At 36.4% G+C, this 20,725-nt stretch overlaps 1 protein-coding gene across 41 annotated transcripts in view; it reads right to left on the reverse strand.

Annotated features, from left to right (window-relative positions):
- The window catches only part of Map2 (microtubule associated protein 2), a 268,232-nt gene that overhangs the window by 86,439 nt on the left and 161,068 nt on the right, over positions 1-20,725 (reverse strand). For 39 of the 41 annotated variants that reach the window (XM_087206187.1, XM_087206202.1, XM_087206178.1 and 36 more), the window contains one exon: positions 5,966-6,043. The gene's annotated coding sequence lies outside the window, so the exon portion shown is untranslated. Of the gene's footprint in view, positions 1-5,965; positions 6,044-14,178; positions 14,256-20,725 lie in introns of all 41 variants that reach the window. The other 2 variants (XM_087206177.1, XM_087206176.1) reach the window with 1 other exon arrangement.

Raw genomic sequence — 20,725 nt, forward strand, 5'->3', positions numbered from 1 at the left:
AATTACAGTCCTGACCAGTATCTTTAACTCCAAATTTCTTTTCCATCACATTTCTCAACACTACCACATGTTGAAAATATAGATGCATGTTAGTGATGTAAATTGTGCTTCAGAGTTGACTTCCTAATCCATTCTGCACATCTTCGCCAGGATAATAAAGCTTCATAACCCAATTTGATCACATCATTCACTTTCTCAGAAAACTTGTTGCAGACTGCATTCCTACTGTCTACAGCAGCCCCTCCATTCTCTTATTCCAGCTTAACTCCCCTGACTCAAATCCTTTTTCTACCCCACAAAATCCAAGTAAAATGGACTTGCTGTCTTTTTGTAAACCCATGTTGCAGTCTCTTGGCTTGTACACAATTCCTTATTTGATTTTCCATGCTTTATAGAACTGAGACTTGAAAAAGGTGCGAATTAAAATATTTTTAAGGAATAAATGAAAAGGTCACTGCTTGCTTCATCATTTATCTCTTGTAAAAAGATGTTTGATTTGAGAAACAATTTATATATTTCAGTGAAAACACACTGCTATGTGGGTATTATTGCTGAGGCTAGATCATGACCATAGCAAAGATGTTTTGTTCACTTTTTAGGTCTTTGTTTGTTTGCTTGGCAAAAGTAGAATCTGGAGGGGTGAAAGAGGAATAAGCCAAGCACACCACGACAGCAATACGGGCACTCATCTCCTTAGGAAACAATTAGGTCCACAGGACAATAGCTGAAGGGTCTGCTTGCACAGTTCTATATATCCTAGGTAATTCCCATTAAAATTGGTTTTAATTATCACTGGATTCAGGGTTTAAAGTATCCTAAACTTATGATCACATTTGAAGTCAATTTTGTAAAAATGTGATCTTTGGAACTATGTCTATGGAAACGCTGAATTGGTTTAAGGTATGCATGTGACACATATACACACACTCACATGACTCCTGCTAAGTCCTTTTATTTCAAGTTGCCCCACTGGAACAGGAGGGCCAAATAAATATATCCTACAAAGGGTTTTATTTTTTGCAGAGATGTGTGTCAACCTAAAGATGGAATGCTGACTTTGCACCTGAAGGACTCGCTCAAGCTCCTTGTTCCACTTCCTGATTTGTCTAGGCCAGTCATTTTGCATTTTACCTGTTTTCTTTGTTTGCTTGCAAATCTTTTTCATCTTGAAAAGTGCTAATTTCTGTCCCAAAGGGAAAGGAGATAGTGACCAAGACCCTCAAAGGATTCTAGATGTTCTTAGTTTTAGACTTGCAATCAGGGTATGGAAAAGGCTCTTAGTGCACTAACTGGGCTTTCATGACCTGACAACCATAAAATCACATGTGTAGGTGATTGACCAGAAGACGTGCCAGTTACTAACGAAAGTGAGAGGGCAGGAGTAAATAAATTGCACTGTGAGTTTTTCAATAGCTTTTGAGGGTGTTAGTTTATGATCAAGATTCTGTTTTCATTCTTCCTTTTTTCCCATACAAAATGGCAGGATGCTGGCAACCATGTATGCATGAACTGTTCTATTGCCACAGTCACAGCTTATTTGGTAAAAAGTTCAGGTAAGTAAACATTGATGTACAACTACTATATAAGCCTGGCACTGACAGGCAAGCAAACTCAAGAGCTGTGCTTGGGTAAAGAGCAGTAAGGATATCGCATCTCTGTGTACAGAAAGTTATGGGCAGTCATGTGGAATCAAGAGGAGCACAGAGGAGTGAGACAGACTGGGAGAATGATGGCTTGGGCTCCTCTTTACTTCCTAATTCTAGATACTTATAATGCCCCTTTCTTTCTCAATCCTTGGATTACAAAGAATGCTATCATTTGGATATGGCTTCATTATGTTGCTTAGGGGTTCACGAGTTGAAATTTAGTTCCTATTGTGAAGTATTACAAGCATAGAAACTTAATCCAACTGTGATACTTAGAGGTAGGGCACTGGGCTGTGATTAAGATTAGATAAAATCATCAGGGTGGATCCCCCATACCTGAATTACTAGTGGCCTTTTAAGAAGTAAGAGAAGATACGCATGTGTATTAGTGTATTATCTCCCGCCATGTGAGACCCTGCACTGCCTTGGGACCCTGCCAGTCAGAAGGTCATCACTAGATCCTTGGATCTTTTCCTTGGGCCTCTTTTCCTTATAAAGTTACCCAGTCTCAGGTGTTGTGCTATAGTAACAAAACATGCCCTGATACCTGGCATTTTAGGAACCATATAATAATCTCTCTTCTGTTTAAGCAAAAGTAGATTTCTATCAATTTTTACCTTTATTTCAAATTGACTGAGACAAAGCTACTGCTATTGATTTCTAAAAGACTTCTTAATGCAGATAGCTTGCAAGATTTGATGGTCAAGAACTTCTACAATAAGCCTCACTTTTTAAGTGACTTATACTCATGGCAGGTAAATAATTGTGCTTAGACCACCATTCTTGTATTGCACTAGAAAAATATGCTTATCAGCACCAAATGTTTCCTTTTCCTATTTCCATTTGGCCAAACTGTTAAAAGACAAGACTTAATAACAGACCCTCCTAGCAAGAGCTAGAGCTTTTTGTAGCAGGTGCACCCACCTCTGCCTACAGAACTGGAGCCCAAACAATCTGCTCAGAACTGCTGAGATATCAGTAGAATGATGTGCTCATGACTCAGTCTGTTAAGTAGGAGGACTGTTATTGTTATTTTAACTCCTGCCAAAGTATGTGGGTAATTCTCTCTGTCTCTAGTCAACCATGAGAGGTCCCTCTTTAGCACCTCAGACTTGGAATAGGTTTCTAATCACTTAAAGCCAGAGTAGGTTGGGCCCTGGTAAGATTGCCAGCTGATAGTTCATAAAGGCAAAGTCTGATATCCTAATTTTCCCATAGAATTCATTTATAGAATGCTTAATCTGCATTTAAAATTATTCACACAGAGTGCAGGGGACCAGGGCTCAGTGCTGATGGGGTTGTAATCAGCACAAGGCAAGGTATTCATTTCACCAGGCAGGATGGTGGCAACACCAGGTTTGCATTCTCTTTCCATAGCTGTTGCAGTATTGTGGTCCTACTATTTATCTTTCTGTTGCCAAACGTTCTCAATAATATAAATAGTCATTGAGTGCTGCTTCCTGAGAATATTGTGAAAATGAAACCAAAAAAGAAAATCAGCCCATTTTACAAAATAATTTGTCTTAATGGATAGACTTTACGTATCTATGAATAAGAAAATATTTAAATCTATCCTGTAGATAAAATAAAATCTAAACAATATTGGGTTGTGGCAAATCTTATTGTTTAGTTAAAAGATTGCAAGGAATAATACATATTTTCTACTCTTCAACTATTTTTTCTCATGTCTATGCAGCTAATTTGGGCCGAAATTTGTCTATGGGAAGTTTTGGGTCATATAAATCAGCAACGTAAAGGTTTCCATAATGCTATAAAATCATGGGTCAAAACCCTGCAGAAGTAATAGTTACTGTTAAGACAAAAGTAAAAAAAGAAATCCTTGAATGGGCAACACCAGTCACTGATGTGCACTGAATGAAGCGTATGTGCAAAGCATCTACCAGCACTGGTTCACAGCAACCCTGGTATCCCTTCTTATCTTTCAAGAAATGAAGGCCAATGAAACAGGTGGTAGCTCTAGATGTTGGTGACAGCTTAGAAGTGACGCTATCTTTGTCCTCAGCAGGAAGTGACAGGGATGTGATATCCGGGGGGAGGAGCCAGTTTATGTAGCACCTTTTGGTCACAGTAGGGTTGTGGGTTATTCTAAGTAACCTCAGTGGATTTTAAACAAAAGAATCATAGCAATTGATTCATATTTTTTTAAAAAGGCCATTCTGACTTCTGTGATGACAGTGAACTATAGAGATAAAGGGAGCAAGCACAGTAGTAAAAGTGAGACAGCAGATTTAAATGATAAATGGAGATGGTAAGTCGTGATAATATTCTGGACAGGTAAAAGCTTGGTATTATGATTTATGAAGCTTAAAGTAGTTAATATACTTCTAATAGGTTGTGGAGGCTGGAGACAAAACAATACTCAGAGCTGTCAACTACTGCACTATAATATTTTTTTGTTTTTGTTTTTTTTGGTACTGGGGATTGAACTCGGGACCTTGCGCTTGTGAGGCAGGTGATGGAACCACTGAGCTAAATCCCCAGCCCTGCACTGTAATATTAAAGGGAGTTTTTGAGTAAAAACTATGTGGATTCTATGTGAATTATTAATATTTAACCTTCAGAAACAAATCAATCTTTACGTGTAGAATCATGTTTGTTATGTTGGAAGTATCCAATTCTAAATTTTATGCAGTACAGTAATTAACAATATGAGCAAGTGGTTGCAAAGGACTTTATTTACTAAGCATTTTTATTCCTATTAGATTATTCAGTTTAATGAAATTGGTATGGTTAGGTGATATCAAAGATCATCACTGAGTAACAATGTTACAAATAAAAATATCTACTTAAATGGCTGCATTTTAGAATCTTCACATTCATCAATAGCCTGTTTTCTCATTTTAGGTAGATACTGTGTCTGCATTGCCTTTTAAATATCACTCTCCAGTGTGCATACATGGATCCCAATAAATATTGTTGGAATAAATGAAACTTCCATTTATGTGTAAACAAATTCTAGAATGAACTGTAGTGTTAAAAAACAATTTGAAGAGAATCTCTTTTTTTTAATTCTCCCATGATATTTTGAGAGAATAAAAGAAATTAACATGGGCCCCCCAAAAGTATTTTTCTTTTAAGTATCGTAAATTTCAAAAATAGTATTTCTAGTATATTTTAGAAAACTCAGCATTTCATCTATGGGGAAATAACACAGATTTCAATTACAATGTTATGGCAAAACAGTAAAAATCATGGTTCCCATAAGATCAGTAAGATTTTATAAGCCAATTTAAAAAAATGTATTTCTAGTTGAAAACAAAACATATACAAGCAGGACTGGCATGCTATCATATATGAAGAAATTAAGATTTCTTATATACAAATTCTAAATGTTTTTGCAAGTCATATTTAAACCATTTCAGCATTAAAATGTTAAACACCAAAAGTTATTTAGAAATAATAGTAAGTACCAGAATATAAAAACATTCAAATGAATCACTTTTTAACACTTAGCAAGAGCCAACCAGATATTCACGTATCAATTTGGGTGAATATAAATATAATGGTAGGTGAAGGCAAGGTGCAAAAGAACATCTTCAGCCAGATACAAATTTATGTACACTTTAAGATGTAAATAATCATATGAGTTTCTTTCATACACATGTCACACACATTAGAAGACACAGAAAAATTATTTAACATCATGACACCTCTTAGGAAGAAAGGAGAAAAATGAGACCGCAAGAAAAGCTTTTCTTCTTTCTATGACAGTTTATTTTCTTAGGTAAGATTTTAATATAGCTGAACATTAGCATTTGTTTAATTCATGTGGCAGGTACTTGGGTATTTAGTATAATTTAAAAAATATTTTGCTTTGAAACTTTATAAATTTTGTTTCTTAAAACTAAAACAATGAAATAATAAAAGCAATAAAGTAACTGCTATCTGCCTCGTGCCCCTAATATGTAAATGGTGTGATCCTTGTATCATGAAATTCATCTTCTAGTCTCATAGATTTTGTAAGAAATGAGTTAATTTACATAAAGTCAAATACTTAGGAGGATGTTTGGCAAGTAGAAGGTGCTGAGAAAATATTATTGGTATTGTTAACCACGGCAAGAAAGACAGGCTTGGTACAATCATCATTTCACAGAAGCGTCTTTGCATTCTTTGGCATTGTCAGTCCAAACACTGTAAGTGCTACCTTAATAATTCTGAATCTATTAGCTGTCGAATTCATAAGTATATTTCTCCTTTACCAAAATGAATTGATATTTACTTAAGAATTTATAAAAGCATAGCAAAGAGCTATTTTTCACAATTGTGGGTAACTCCTAGTAGGGAAGGTAGGGTCTTACCTATCCAAGAAAGTGGTAAAATGGTAAAGTTCCTTATGTTGTATTCTCAAAGAGTTGATAATATGTTCTGGCTTCTTTCTGTAAAAAATTAGAAAATTAATAATTCCATTTCAGATCCACACACATCGATTACATCATGTAGCTCATTGTAAACTTTAACTCATAGCTTTTTTTTTTATATTGGGTAACTATGAGACACCAAGATGGATATCATAATGGTTCTTTATAGTTCTCAACTATTGTGCATTTATAACTTGCTAGGTAGTATGTCAGATGAATGGGATAGAGTAAAAAAGACTAACTGCATGCTTTTTCTCTGTTTTGCTTCATTCCAATTGTGCTTCATAAGTATTATTTCTGAGGAAGAGTAAATTTTTAAATTGTTTTCAGCTAATAAATAGTAGGCAATCACACTGACTTCCAAAAGAATCCATTCATCCTAGTAAATTGTTAATTATATCCAATAAGCTTTAAAAGTCTGGGCCTTCAGCCCAGTCTGCATTGACTTTCTCCAGCACAGAATGGAAAGAGGAATTTTTTGACAACTAATTAAATATTCTCTCTGGAGTGCTAAACTTATTTTGACATTCAAAATCCTACAAGTCATTCTGGATTAGTATTTCTGCTTAGAAAAGCCACCTAAAACAATATAGAAAACTCCTTACTGATGTGGTACCTATAATAAAAAATTACTTAGAAGGCACAAGGCTTCTTTTCTGTCCCAGAAAACATTCAGATGTAATCGTCCTATCTGTAGGGAAGAATGTACAATACAGAAGTGATTACAGAGCTGGGGCCTATTTTGAAGTCCAGATCTCATAATTTGGTATCTAACCTCTGTATCTCCAAGGCTGTCATATCCTCAAGGATGATGTTATTCTATAGGTAAAAAACTCGGTATTCAAATTGTGATAGCTACTAACTCTTCAAGACCCAGCAGGAAATGCAAACTAGGAAAGACAACTAGATATAGATGGCTCAGTTCTTCTCTATGACCCTTTGAAGAGCAATGTGAATCAGGGTATGAACAGATAGATGCTGATTTAAAAGCAACAAATACTGACTAGGCCAGGTCCTGTATTAAGCATTTTATGTGTATTAGCTCCTAATCTGTGAGCACTCACACACAGTAAACAACTCTCTCAATGAATATTAAAGGTAGAAACGCTTAACATTAAAATAAGCACAAAGAATTCCCTGTAATAATTTGATAATTATTTTAGCAAGAAAGATTTGACTGCCCAAATCTATGCACACAGATTTTTTCCCTTTAATCCAAATCCTTGGTTCTCAAATTTAAAATACACATAACTATCATAAGAATTATTAGGGAGAGTTTTATTAGGCAAATAAAACTTTGTAGATTGATTTTAGGATAAATATAAGTGTTAGATCAGCGCTGGGCCTTGTTCAGATGGAAAGAGCCTTTGGTATTTCATAAATGAATGCTGTGTAGATAGCATAAGTTATTTCTCTTTAAATTCCATATTTTCCTCAAACACCTTACAGTGCATTTTTTTGCAATTTATTGATTTTCAAGCTAGCATGCCTGCATGTGTTAAGTGTGCAAGGACATAGTGTGCATGTGTGTGTCTTATACCCTAGTAAAAATATGAGGAGAAAAAAATAATTTTGTAGAGTAGGGGTCAACAAACTCTGATCCATGGGCCAGGTTCATCCCATTCCTGCCTCCTTTCCTAAGTGCAGTGCCGATAGCCACCTATTCATTTCTGTGTGCCCAGGCAGGTTCTATGCTGTAATGCCAGAACTGTGTGTACCGTGACAGAGACTCTGTGTCTGGCAAAGTTTGAAATGCTTCCCGTCTGGACCTTTTGCTGAATGTTTGCTAATATGCCTTATGTCATTTGATTAATATTAAAAACAATGCTTAAAAATCCCTCTTTTAATCTTTCCCCAAATCAACTCAGCAGTTATATAAAAGTGAAAATGAAGTTCCAGTTTCAAACAAAAGCCAATTCCAGGCCCCCCCACATTGGGAAATTATTGGCCTAAGGATAAGATACCTATAAGTCATAAAGAATACCCCCACTTATTGTATGTCTTGACTTCTATGGGTTTTCTTGTTTGTTACAAAATGAAAACTACTATCTTTTTTTCTAGGCTTTATTTTCTGAGAGAGATAAATGTCATCTGGGATTTATTTTTAAAGTTATGATCTACTCCATAAGGCACATAAAATCAAATAGCTATTTTCAATTAACACGTGCAGTTAGCAGTGATAATTTTCAACACATATTAAAAGGATTAAATCACATTAGCATAGCTGTTGTTATGAATACCATGCCACAGAGTTAGTATTAGATATACTATATATTAGCTGACATTTGTAAAGGATTTTTATGTGCCATTGTTCTGTGTACTTCTTACATATGAATTCATGTAATCCTCACTATCATGCTTTATTAGTACCTCTACTTTACAGATGGGGAAGCAGGCAAGGATAGTCTGTGTGTCCTCCCCAGCATGATGCAGCTAGAAAGTGCCTACCTTTTCAACCATATACTGTACTGACTTTAAACAGATACTGAGAATTGGCTTTCAGTCTTTGACTCTGGGTAAAGGTAATTTCAAGTATAAAAGCTCATGGCTTTTTGGAGTAACCTTAGTATACTAATGGAAACTTTCACTTTACTAGGAATACCATTCATGTGTATTACTCAGCATATTTGGCTTCTTGAACAAATTGAAATTTATTCCTCTGTTATTCTGCCTATTTCTCCTAATTATTTCTCTCAGGTTGGCTTACAAAGCTTTCCAGCAGCTGTTAGGGACAACTGTGAATACTGTTGAGAATCATGAATGGCAACCCCCAACAAAGCCAACTGGTGAATAATGACATCCAACAGCTAGTCTGCACAAGCCAGAAAACAGGATATATGTTGTACATTAGCATCACAAAGTAAGGTGAGTAAATCATCTGAAGAGGAACCTAAGATAAATAAACAGATGTTCAGCTATAAACCAAGTCAGCTTTTCTCAGCTGGTTACTCAGATAAATGGATGTTCCTGCAGTGCACTGAGGCTGGATAGAAAGAAATACATCTTTGGCTGTAGGCATATTTATGTGCAAGTTATGTGCCACCTATAGCATTGAAGTTAGAATGATGAATTAGTGGAAGCTTTTAGACTCTCATGAAAAAAATAATGTCAAGGTGTGGTTTTCTCAACTGATGCTAGAATTCATGTTTCATTAAACAACATCATCAAGATAAAATCTGGGGATTTTTTGGCCAGGATATATTCTTTATTTCCCTTCAAAACACATTTTAGCCCAAGTATTGTTTATTTAATTTCATGTTTTTATAGGCTTTGTCAGATAAGCTAACACTGAAATGCTTGAAGACACTGGGAGCCTGAATGCTATTTCTGAAGGCTCAGCATAACCTCAGTGATTAGAATTTGGTTATTCAGTCAGCTCTCAAATAAACAATGATATTATTCTCCACCTCATCTAACAATTGGGTCTATGAGAGCTTGAATAGTTCATGTAATTCAGTACATTTGTTCAGAATTACAAGATTTCAGCTACTGTGGGCACTGCTAATACCTTTGGGAGCATATCCACTATCCCAATTAGATAGTCATTAGATAGAGGAACAGTAAGACAACATCAAGTCATTCAGTTAAATGCTACTACACCATTTCTAGCCCCTAGTATCTTTAGAATCAGTTCATTACTATGAGTGGAAAAAAGTTATGGTGAACCAAAGTCACTGGTAGTTGAATAGGTTAGAGAATAATCATTTTTAGAGGTACTGTGAAAATTCCTTTTAGAAGAACATTATTTTTTTTGCGAAGGAAATATGTTTCAAATATACACACAAAAAATTAAGACCTGTTAACAAAATCCCTACTAAAAAACATAAGGCCTTCAGTTGAGCAGAAAATCTAGGTAAGGTAAACAATAATGTACCCTTTCTTCCCCAGACCCGATACTCCAGGCTACTGCTAAGAACTAGCAGGCTAAAGTAAGCTGACTTAGTAGAAATGATCTTACTTTGTCCAAGCACCTCAATATAATTAAAGTAGTAAAAATAATGTATAAAGAGGTAAAGGATAAAGGATGGATTAGTTAGAAAAGTCAGGCTTAAGTTGCTGAGGCTTTTCATAATGAAAGTTTATATCCTGTTCACATAAATCTGAGAGGAGTAAAGTCACTCTGAGGCTCCTGTCTTAGTCACATTCTCTTCACTGGGACAAATACCCAAGAGCAGCAACTTAGAGATGGACAGGACTTTTTGGCTCACTTTGTTCAGAGGTTTCAGTTCATAGTCAGCAGGCTCCAAAGCAGAAGTGGCATGGAGGAAGGGCCTGCCTTGGAGGAAAGCTGCTCCTATATGGTAGCCAGGAAGCAGAGAGTGAAAGGAGGAACAGGGAGGGAGATGTACTCCACCGGGACACAGCCCCAGTGACCCACATCTGCTCACCAGGTCCCACTTCCTGGCATCACATTTAGCTAGAATGTCCCCATGCTTCAGTCACCCTTCAAAAGCTCTACCTTTGAGAACATGATGCTTTGGGGTGACATGCAGATATACACCGTAACACCCTCTCCCATGCAGTGACTTAATCCAACTCAGGGCCTTCAGGATTACAGAAAACGGCATTCTCAGGGCTGAACACTGGCTCTTAATGAGGAAGTGAGGATGTACATCACTTCCTCTCGCCACCCATTACACTGAATTTGACTTTGCTTCAATGCAAGCATTTGAGAGACATGGAGGGTAAGAGGCTATTTGGAGAGAGGTAAATGTGTCTATCGCAAAGTAAATAAGGCATGTTGAGACTGGTGAAATAGCTACTTTAAATTTTTTCTTCTTGAAAAGAAATAATATCCAGTGATATAAGCTTCAAACATCTTGTTAATTTTTTACTATATGATGATACTTATAAAGATAAATATTTTACTTTATAAATAAAATAAAAATTTGCTCTGTGATATGCAGAACTGCAGGCAGCAATGCGGCATATGCATCAGTATTTTTGCTTATTTTTATATTATACTTTTGTTTTCTGATCAGAATCACGATATATCTGAAGAATTATAACATTTCTTTGCTTGGTAGAAAGTCATTTGTTCTTTTGTTTCTAACAAACAACCTTTTTATTTTTACTTCATCAGCTATTTTAAAAATTAATTTTATTGGTACACTTTTAATATACATAATGATCACATTCATCATAGAGAATTTGTAGCTGTACATGATGTATCTTTTTGAGGGGGGGGTTGGTACCAGGGATTGAACTCGGGACCTTGCACCTGCAAGGCAGGCGCCAGAACCACTGAGCTAAATCTGTGGCTCTGTACATGATATATCTTGATTCTTCTTTTTCCCCCCTTCCCTCCACTCCCTTCCTTATTTACCCTTTGAGTTTCTCACACAAGAGAAACAATGTGATATTTAAACATGTGTGACTGATTTATTTCACTTAAGAGTGTGGTCTCAAGGTGCATTCATTTAAAGTGACATAACATTGGGTATATTTATCATATGCAACATAATGATTGAAATATATATTGTGGAATGGCTAAGCAAAATGAATTAATATGTATTACTTCACAGAGTTGTCTTTTTTGTGGTGAGAACACACAATTTACTCTCAGTATTTTTTTTCCTCTCTTCTCTGTCTCTCTCTGTTTCTCTTTTCCTGTCTCTCTCTCTCCACACTGAGCTACATGCCTGCCCTTTTAAATTTTTATTTTGAGACAGAGTCTTGCTCTGTTGCCGGGTTTGGCTTGAACGTGTGATCTTCTTGCCCCAGGCTTCCAGGGTGCTGGGATTGCAGGCATGTGCAACTACATGTATCAAGAATACAATATATTGTTATTAACTGTAGCCATCATGTTGTACAATAGATCTTTTTAATTACTTCTTTCTTTCTAACTCAAATTTTGCAATCTTTATTCACTATATCAACCTGCCACCCAAATCTCTGGTGATCATCATTCTGCTCTCGACTTCTAGAAAATAAACTTTGTTAGATTCTCTGTATGAGTAAGATCGTGAGATTTGGGGGAGGAGGATATGGCTTCCTTATTTCACTTAACGTAATGTTTTCCAGTTTCCTCTGTGTAGTCACAAATATCAGGATTTCATTTTTTTATGGATGAATTGTACTACATTGTGTATATTTACCACAATTTCTTTATCTGTTTGTTTGTTGAATGCTTAGGTTGATTTCATATCTTGGCTATTGGGAGTACTGTTGCAATAAATATGTGAGTTCAGATCCTTTGGGGAATTGATTTCATTTCCTTCAGATATATAGCCAGTGGAGGGATTGCTGAAACATATGGTAGTTCTGGTTCTAATTTTTTAGTAGCCCCTATATTGTTTTCCATAATGGCTATATTAATTTACATTCCCATCAATATGTTTCCTTTTCCCTACATTTGCCACAATATTTGCTATCTTTTGTCCTTTTGATAATAGACACACTAACAGAACTCAAAGCTATTTAAAATAATGTAATACATAATTCAGATGAACACGATTACTAGTATAAGAAGAAAAGACTCAAAAGAAACTGAGCAAGCACACAAAAAATGTATTTTACCACAATCCTTCTTAATGATTTCACTTTAATCTTCACAGCTCTTCTTTTAAAATGATGCTAAATTTTTAGACTTAGCCTCACGGGCTTTTATGTTGCGAACACACTTGCTTTTTCAATTTTATCCCCAATTTTCTACTGCCAGAAACTTTCACATCTTCTTAGACTAGTGTTTTTTTGGGTAGATCTATTAATTGCTTTTTTGCATGCCATCTGTGTATTTTTTCTCCTTCTGCGAAGTCCCCTTCTTTCTTCATTAATTTCTATCTTCCTGACTCCTCCATTCACTTCTTCTCTCTTTCCTGCCTTCCTCCCTTCTTTCTCCAAGTTTGCCAACTTCTCACTCAGTTGGAGCTTTTCTCTTTGTAAACTCACCAGGCCCTTTTCTGTCCCTCAACTTATGACTATGGTTTCTTATATTTATTTGTATTTCATATACACTACCTTACATTGCTAATTAAGGCTTCTGGCAATTAAAAGAAATTCCCCAACACCACCACCACTTTCTCTGCTTTATGTCAACCCTAGAAGCCATTTCCGTTTATGAAATATATAAATTACTTTTTCATAATAGTTTGAATTTTTAAAAATGTATGCTGTATATACAGGATAAAAATATTAAGCCCTATGAATATGCAAGGCACTTCAAAGTATGTCACCATGCTAGGAAATTTTCCCTGGAGAGATAATTAATTTACATCATTTTATGGAATGAAATATGTTCCCACCTCAACATCCTAATCTCCAGTGTGATGGCACTGGAGATGAGGCCTTTAACAAGGTAATTAAAGTTAAATGAGGTCATAAGGGTGGGCTTTAGTCCCATAGGATAAAGTCCTTATAAGAAGAGAAAGAGGCACTGGAGTGATCTCTTTTTGTCCATCAGCACACACAAAAATAAAGTCTTTTCCTGATCAAACTTTAGGGGTTTCTCTGAGCTCTCTTCTTGAATAGTACTTGGCTTTAGCCCCTGTTCTTATAAATCCAATTTTAGACTGAATCCTGCTAAGTCAGTTTGGAGAGAATCTCACACTACTGATACCTCCTGATGCTGGAGAGTGGATCAGTTCCTCATGCCTCACCAGTCTAAGCCACTGACCTGCCCTCAGCAAGAATCCAGTTCAGTAGGTTTAGCAAGAAGCACTCTATGCTTAACATCTTCTCTAAGTAATTTCCACCTACCAATCCTTCACTCTGCTCATCCTCTAAAAGTCCACATCAGTCTTTGCTCTATTTGAGAGATGAACCTGAATTCTTTCCCTATTCAATATACAGAGATGAGGGCCATTCACCATCCAGGAGGATGAGCCTCACCAGAAACCAACCCAAATGGTAACTAAATCCTAGATTTGTAACATGTAGACCTATAATAAATATATTTCTGCTGTATAAACCACCTTGTCTGTTGTACTCTTTTATGGTAGCCCAAGCAGAGTAAGCCACACCACTATCATTGTCTCCTTGTAGACACTATCACCAATGTGTAGAGTTTAGAGTTATGACTGTCCCACTCCACCTCCTCTTGCTTATTACCACACTACAGCTCCTGTCTAGTAGCAAACACGTGCTCAGTAACTAACCAACAATGAATGAACAATTGATGTTTCAGGAAATGGAAAGATGTGCTTGTTACTTACTGGTTGACTCTGTGCATATCAACTCTTCTGTTATGAGCAACGGAACCTCTTCATGCCTGGCTTAATGCCTCCCTGTTCTGTAAGTAAGTGGATTAGTAAATGTCTGATGAATGAAAAAGATGATAGTTTATTTTCTTAACTATTCTGAGTAGAAATTAACTAAATTCTGTGTTTAAATGAAAAGAAAAAAAACCTCTCAAACTTTGGATATGCAAACTGTGTTGGAACCATGGCCCATCACTTACTAGTTGTGTAACACTAAGTAGAACTTCTAGCTTTCTGGTTCTTCAGTGTTAGCAATAAAATGAAGATTATTAATGAGACTTTACACAGCTGTTGCAAAAATTAAGTTGAATATTGTGCTTAGAAAAGTGTTTTGAGAATTATGGAACATTGTAGTGTTATCCGTCTTCATATAGTATTTCCTCACCATTTAGCACTACTGCACATTCTCATGAAGAGACTACACATCCACTTGAGCAGAAACCCTCTCCTCACACTAATCTGTGGTTTCTTAGCTACAGCCAATCTTTTTAGTTTCCACTTAGAATCCAATGGTCTTGTAAGTTCTTAAGACATAGGGTGTCTTTGAGAAAAACTGAGCCAGAGAAAGGAAGCATTTCATTCACTAAGAGCCCAGCGTTCACCTGCTGAGAACCAGCTGGCAACCTGAAGCAGCATGCAGAGACTTCATCCAAGAGGCATTTGGCTGAACCAGGGAGAATAGTACCAAGCCGGTGCGGAACTCAATGTAAGCATCCAAATTCCAGCTGTGGTCTCAAGAAATCTGAGTTCAGCTGGCTGGTAATGTTCTCTGCCTAAATGCTGTCATTCCTGACTTCAGACAATTTGGAAGGGTGACACCACACCCCACAACAGAGAGAGGACTGTGCTGTAATCATCTGAGTGAAAAAATGTTATTCTGACAAATCTACTTTTAGCCCAAAGAGCTGAAAGTTCCTGAAGCAGAGAGATTTCATTAAGTCACTGGTCTTGAGGAAGTGCTTACAATTAAGGATGATCTCCAGCTGGTTCCACCCTTCATCTTAGCTGCGTATTGGTCAAGAGGCAATGGTGCTAACTAGCACAGTGGGAGCTAATTTGGCCCTTCCTTTCCTCTTCTGTGACGCTATTTTGAAATACTTTCTTTGCCTCCCCCAAGTCATTTTCTTAATAGTGGCAGCCAATGTTTTATTACTAAAGTAATTTCCTTTAAATTACAAAAAATTACCCACTAAAGAATAACCCATTTTAAAAAGTGAGAACTCTTGAGTGACAGTATTGTGCACACACACACACACACACACATATCTCAACATAAAAGCTAGCCTTGAAATATATCCGAATTTGCTATGTTAGCACTCCCGAATGTTCTGTAAATTCTATAACAACATTCCTAGATGTACAATACATCAGTAAACTTAAGAGACATGAAGATGTATGCACAAGGCTGGCTCCCAGCAAGTGATAAGTGCAAAAGGATGTATCATTAAGGTTTCACCAGGAAAGAAAGAAAGAAAGAAAAAGGATGTGGCATAGAGATGTTGGAAAGAGTTTACCTTCCCATAAATAGGAGGCAAAGAAGGAGGCAGATCGTCTGTGGGGAGCTCTTTTAAAATATTTCCTCTACTATTCTATCAGGGCCATGCAATTCCCCTCCCTTTGTGTTCTTCTCAGAAGGGTGTTCTATTATTATGCTTTATTTAATTGGCTTAGATTTAAGTAAACAGACGCGGTAGAGCGGGTGGAGGTGAAGGGGAATGGGAATGGGGGAAGGAGCAGCACAGAATTCAGCAGCGGAGGAGGGACAGGGAGGCTGAGAGATAGGGACCTCAGGGTGCTGCCAAGCCAGAGCACCCAGACAGTGGTGTTCACTCAAGACTTTAATTTAAAGCTCCTAGAGGCCACTTAATGTCTATGATCAAGCTGCATGTGTCTGATTAATACAAATGCATATGAAAATAAGATTAAAGTCTAAACTAAAAAACCACTGCAAGTGAGCCAATGAGGCTGTCAATATCCTAGCTGCTGTGATGACTATTACTCCAGCAGAATGTGAGGGATGCTTGGGTTCCCCTGGCCTCCTCAGGCTCCCCAGGACCACAGCAGCTATCTTTACTATCAGAAGGCTTTTTAAAGCCTATTCTAAGCCAATAAATAGCCACAGCCTAAAAATGCATTATCTTTCCAAATTGTGGCTGTGAATAGTTATATTAGAGCAAAAAATTTATAAAAGTGCCTGAGTGGTTCAGCCCAGGTGTGGGCTAGTTCCTCCCACTCACCCCTGACTCCCCATCTATCTGAGGCCTCCACAATACTGTAAAGGCCAGGAGGCTGCAACAACAGTGACCTGCTTGATTGTATCATTGATGGGGCTTCAGCTTTTAGTGAGATTTTAGGAGGACTTTCTTACAGGAGGACTGCAGATTCTTCAGAGTTCTAGTTTTAAATTAATTCATTTATTACTTTTTCATATCATGTTAGTCCTATCTTTTGATGTAAATCTGAACTGAAAGCAACTCAGCTAAAAGAAACTCATGGAGCTAAAGAAAAGGAAATGGGGCTGGGGAAAAGGCTGGAAGTCATTTTGAATTCTCCTCGCCTCATGCATTGAGGGGCTCTATCTATTTTGTGTAAATTCAATATTCTTTCCCTGAGCACAGCAAGTCTACTTCAAGTGCTTAAAGTACTCTCACTGTTTCCTTGGAGACCTTATGGGTGACCACCATGGGTTATGAGACCCTAATCTACCAGAAGGTAATCTGACAAGTGGAATAAGCCTGAGGATTTCGCTGGAAGCCATTACAGAACTCACTGAAAGCTATGCATGTGAAGAGGGAGGGCATTAGATCCTGATGCAACTTCAAAATAACAATAAAAACAGGAATAAAGATTTCTATTAACTTGTTGAGACAAGAATCCTTAACTGTCAAGAGGAAGCTATAACCTTCTTTGTTCTTAAATAATATTTCCTGTGATACTAGTTTTCAAATGACATTTTTATGCCTTAAAGGAGTCCAGGCAGTATAACAAATATACTTACTACTCATTTCTTACCATGTTCTCAAATACTGACAATTTATGACATGAAATAAAAATCATTAAAATTTTTGGCATTGATAGAAATGTTTAATAGTTTTCTCATTCATTTAAAAATTGCTTGCTATAGTTGCCTGCTGAATAGTGTAGTCTGTATCCAGTAGGGATACAAGGAATATTATTTATGCAATTATATGGCAGGTGACAAACTCAGAACAACAGACTCAACTAAATTTTTTATTGCCATTTTCCTGGAGAATTGGCATTTTTTAGCATTTTACAAGTGAAGGGTCATTTTTCTTAAATAATTTGAATTAAAATCCCTTTTCCCCAAATTAATATGTGAGATTTAAAAAGAATAAATTAGTAAAACTACCTTAAATGCCAGGTTTAATATTTTATTCTTATCACCTCATAATTAAAAGGTAAACATACTTTTAAATTACAACTAGAGTGGGCTGGGGATTTAGCTCAGTGGTTCTGTCGCCTGCTACGCAAGCGCAAAGACCAATCCCCACTACCAAAAAAAAAAAAAAATTACAACTAGAGTAACAACCAGAAAATTTAAACTTTTGCCATTTCTGAAATATCGTAAGAATTTATCCTATCATGTTGGCAGACTTTGAACTCTTTTCAAGTAAAAGCCTATAAATACAGGTGATTTGCATGATTTTTAGAAAAATTAGTAATTTCATTATTAGTGCCCAATAAAAGTCTTGGGTGAAATAAAATGTGATTCATGTTTTAGAGCATATACTTATCCCAGATCCATCTCTGTTAGGTAAAAATCTTACTAAAGCTTGTGTTTTAAAACAGCCCAACAGATCAGATGCTGGTAGGTTTTAAGGTTACTTTAGCTGCTATAATGTTGGATTTTCCTTTATATTCTCTAGTTGGTCAACTTGATTGACATGGGGATTTAGTGGAGCACACTTCTGTGTATCTCTGGGGTGTCATGGAGATGTGACCCTGGGGCCCTTCCTCTTTGTAACGGTCCCCAACTTTGCTTCCTGGACACCATGAACTAAGCATCTTTGTCTGCTACACCCATCTGCCCTGATGTTCCTGCCTTAGGGACAGATGACCATGACTGAGTCCCCTGAAACATGGAGCAAATCAAACCTCTCCTGACTAACACACTCTCTGCTTTTTAAACTGTAGCAGCTTCAAGCAATTTTCTCATTCTCACACCATTCCTGCCTACTGAAGTGTTACCTGTAAAGTTTCTTTTAGAGAAGTGTCAGACAGTTGTGCTTAGCAAGAGAGATTTATGTGTTACACCTTGCTCATCTTAAATCTATAACTTTGTTGGTGTCCATGGGTTTTAGTGGATGCTAACTGAGGTTGTAACAGGATCATACAGAAATCCATTTGCTTTCTTTTTCAGCAGTGAGGAACTGGCACAGGAGTAAGAGCAAGAGATGATACAAAAGAAGAGAAACAAAGGCTTTGGATTCAGCCAGATCTCAGCATAGCAAGTTATTTTATTTCACTAGTCCCAGATTTCTTCATCCATAAATTATTTAGATGGTATCTATTTTTTGAAACAATTTTAAATACAAGGGATAGATTAGATAAAAGCTTTTGCATAGAGTCTGATTATCCATCTATCTAGTATTTACTACATGATGTTAGTATTATATGTTAATGAGTTGAGCAAACCTGGATTGTTAAAATGTTGAACAAAGGAAGAAAGATTACTATCTTTTTTGGGGGGGGGTACCGGGGATTGAACTCGGGACCTTCCGCTTGCAAGGCAGGCAGCAAAACCACTGAGCTAAATCCGCGGCCCAAAAGATTACTATTTATTACTGTGATATAGCACTTTGTTGGTCTCTTAATTTAAACTGCAGTGTCTTGAGTTCCAAGGCAGGAATTCTGAATCTACACGGCTCACAAGTATTCACTAGGATCCCTAAGAAAATGATCTAGGGACTATAATTTGAGAAATAACTGCTATGTAATATGTAATTAATTCTATTGGTATAACCTTGATAATTCTTTCAGTAGATTTATTTTTAAAAAGAGGGTATTATTCTTAAGATATTAGCTGTTAGTTTAAATGTTTACTATTTTTAACTATATAAGCTTAAACTTCTACATGACAGAAACTAAGCATAAATAGTTTTTTTTATAGTAATTTAAGGATGTATTTCCTCTTTCCAAAAATGCTGTTTTTAATTTTTGTGTGACAGACTCTTTATAGAAGTTAATGAAAGCTTTGAATTCATGCTATGCAGGAATGACCTTTACATTTACAAAAGCTTCCTAGGTCCCATTCATACACTTCCTGGGAACAGTAAGTCTCCAGTTCAAAACACTTGAGCTAAAGAATTAGGTGTTAACCATTTGAAATTTAGAGAAAAGTTTCTGTATTATTTAGATATTACATGTCTAAAATATAGTTATTGTGTATTAGAAAAGCATGACCTTTCTGGATCTATTTATCACTTTTCAGTAGCCTTGATTGCTTATTCTGTTGAAGAGTCAAAAAAAATAGTTCCTTACAGAACGAAATTGCAGGATTCTAATGAGGCAGCATTCTAATAAGGCATTCTAATAACACAAGTTTCTACTTTGGGTAACTAGGAATTTAGGAAACACATAAAATGAGAACTTTGAAAGCTACAGATATTTCCACAAGTGTTGACATAACAGACATGTTTTACCCTGTAAGTTTTACCTTTTTAAATAAATCTAACCCCTGCAAAAAAGATGAAAGGGAATGTACATCTTCCTTTTTTGCTTTCATTATCTCTGGGATTAAAATGCTTCAGTTGTCCGATTTTCTTAAGAAAGAGACAAATACCCTTCCACTGTGCTGGAAGACCTGGCATCATCTGTCCTTACCTCTTCACCCTCACCCCACACCTTGCTCCTCTCATCCTCTGCTCTCTTATAATTCTGGCCTTCTGTAATTCTTTCTTATAAGCTATGCTCCTATTCCTGAAGGGCCTTTGTATGTGCCTTTTCTCTCCCTAGAATGTTCTTTTCCACCCTTTTTGGCTGGTTAATGATCATTTCTCCATCAATGACAGTTCAATTATCCTTTCTGGCAAATTCAGTTTCTGAATGTCTCCGTTATAGCCTCTGTCATGATTCTAAGTTGGTATTTGTGTGATTATATGACTAAGAGCTTATTTCTCTCTAGACTGAACTTCATGAAGACAGGGGTCATAATTCCTTTTAACCAAACCATCAGGAAGTATTTATTAACTATATGAAAAAAAGGACAAAAGAATGCATGAACAAATGGATCATATTATATTAAGCTTGTTTCTAAAATAAGAAGAAATCCAGTAATTATCTACATAAAAATCTAGGAATATATCTTTGGACCTCAATTTTATGTGCAAAAAAGGAGTATTAAACTAAGTAACACTAGATTTTCTTTCAGTTTTAAAAATTTAAAAATGACTCACCAACCCAAATGTCCATCAACTGATGAATAAATTAATAGGATGTAGTATATCCATTCAATGGACTATTACTCAGCCATAAAAATAAT

This window comes from Heterocephalus glaber, unplaced genomic scaffold (assembly GCF_053883595.1).
Source record: "Heterocephalus glaber isolate CG9 unplaced genomic scaffold, H.glaber_assembly_v1.0 deba00000621, whole genome shotgun sequence".
NCBI classification, from domain to species: Eukaryota; Metazoa; Chordata; class Mammalia; order Rodentia; family Bathyergidae; genus Heterocephalus; species Heterocephalus glaber.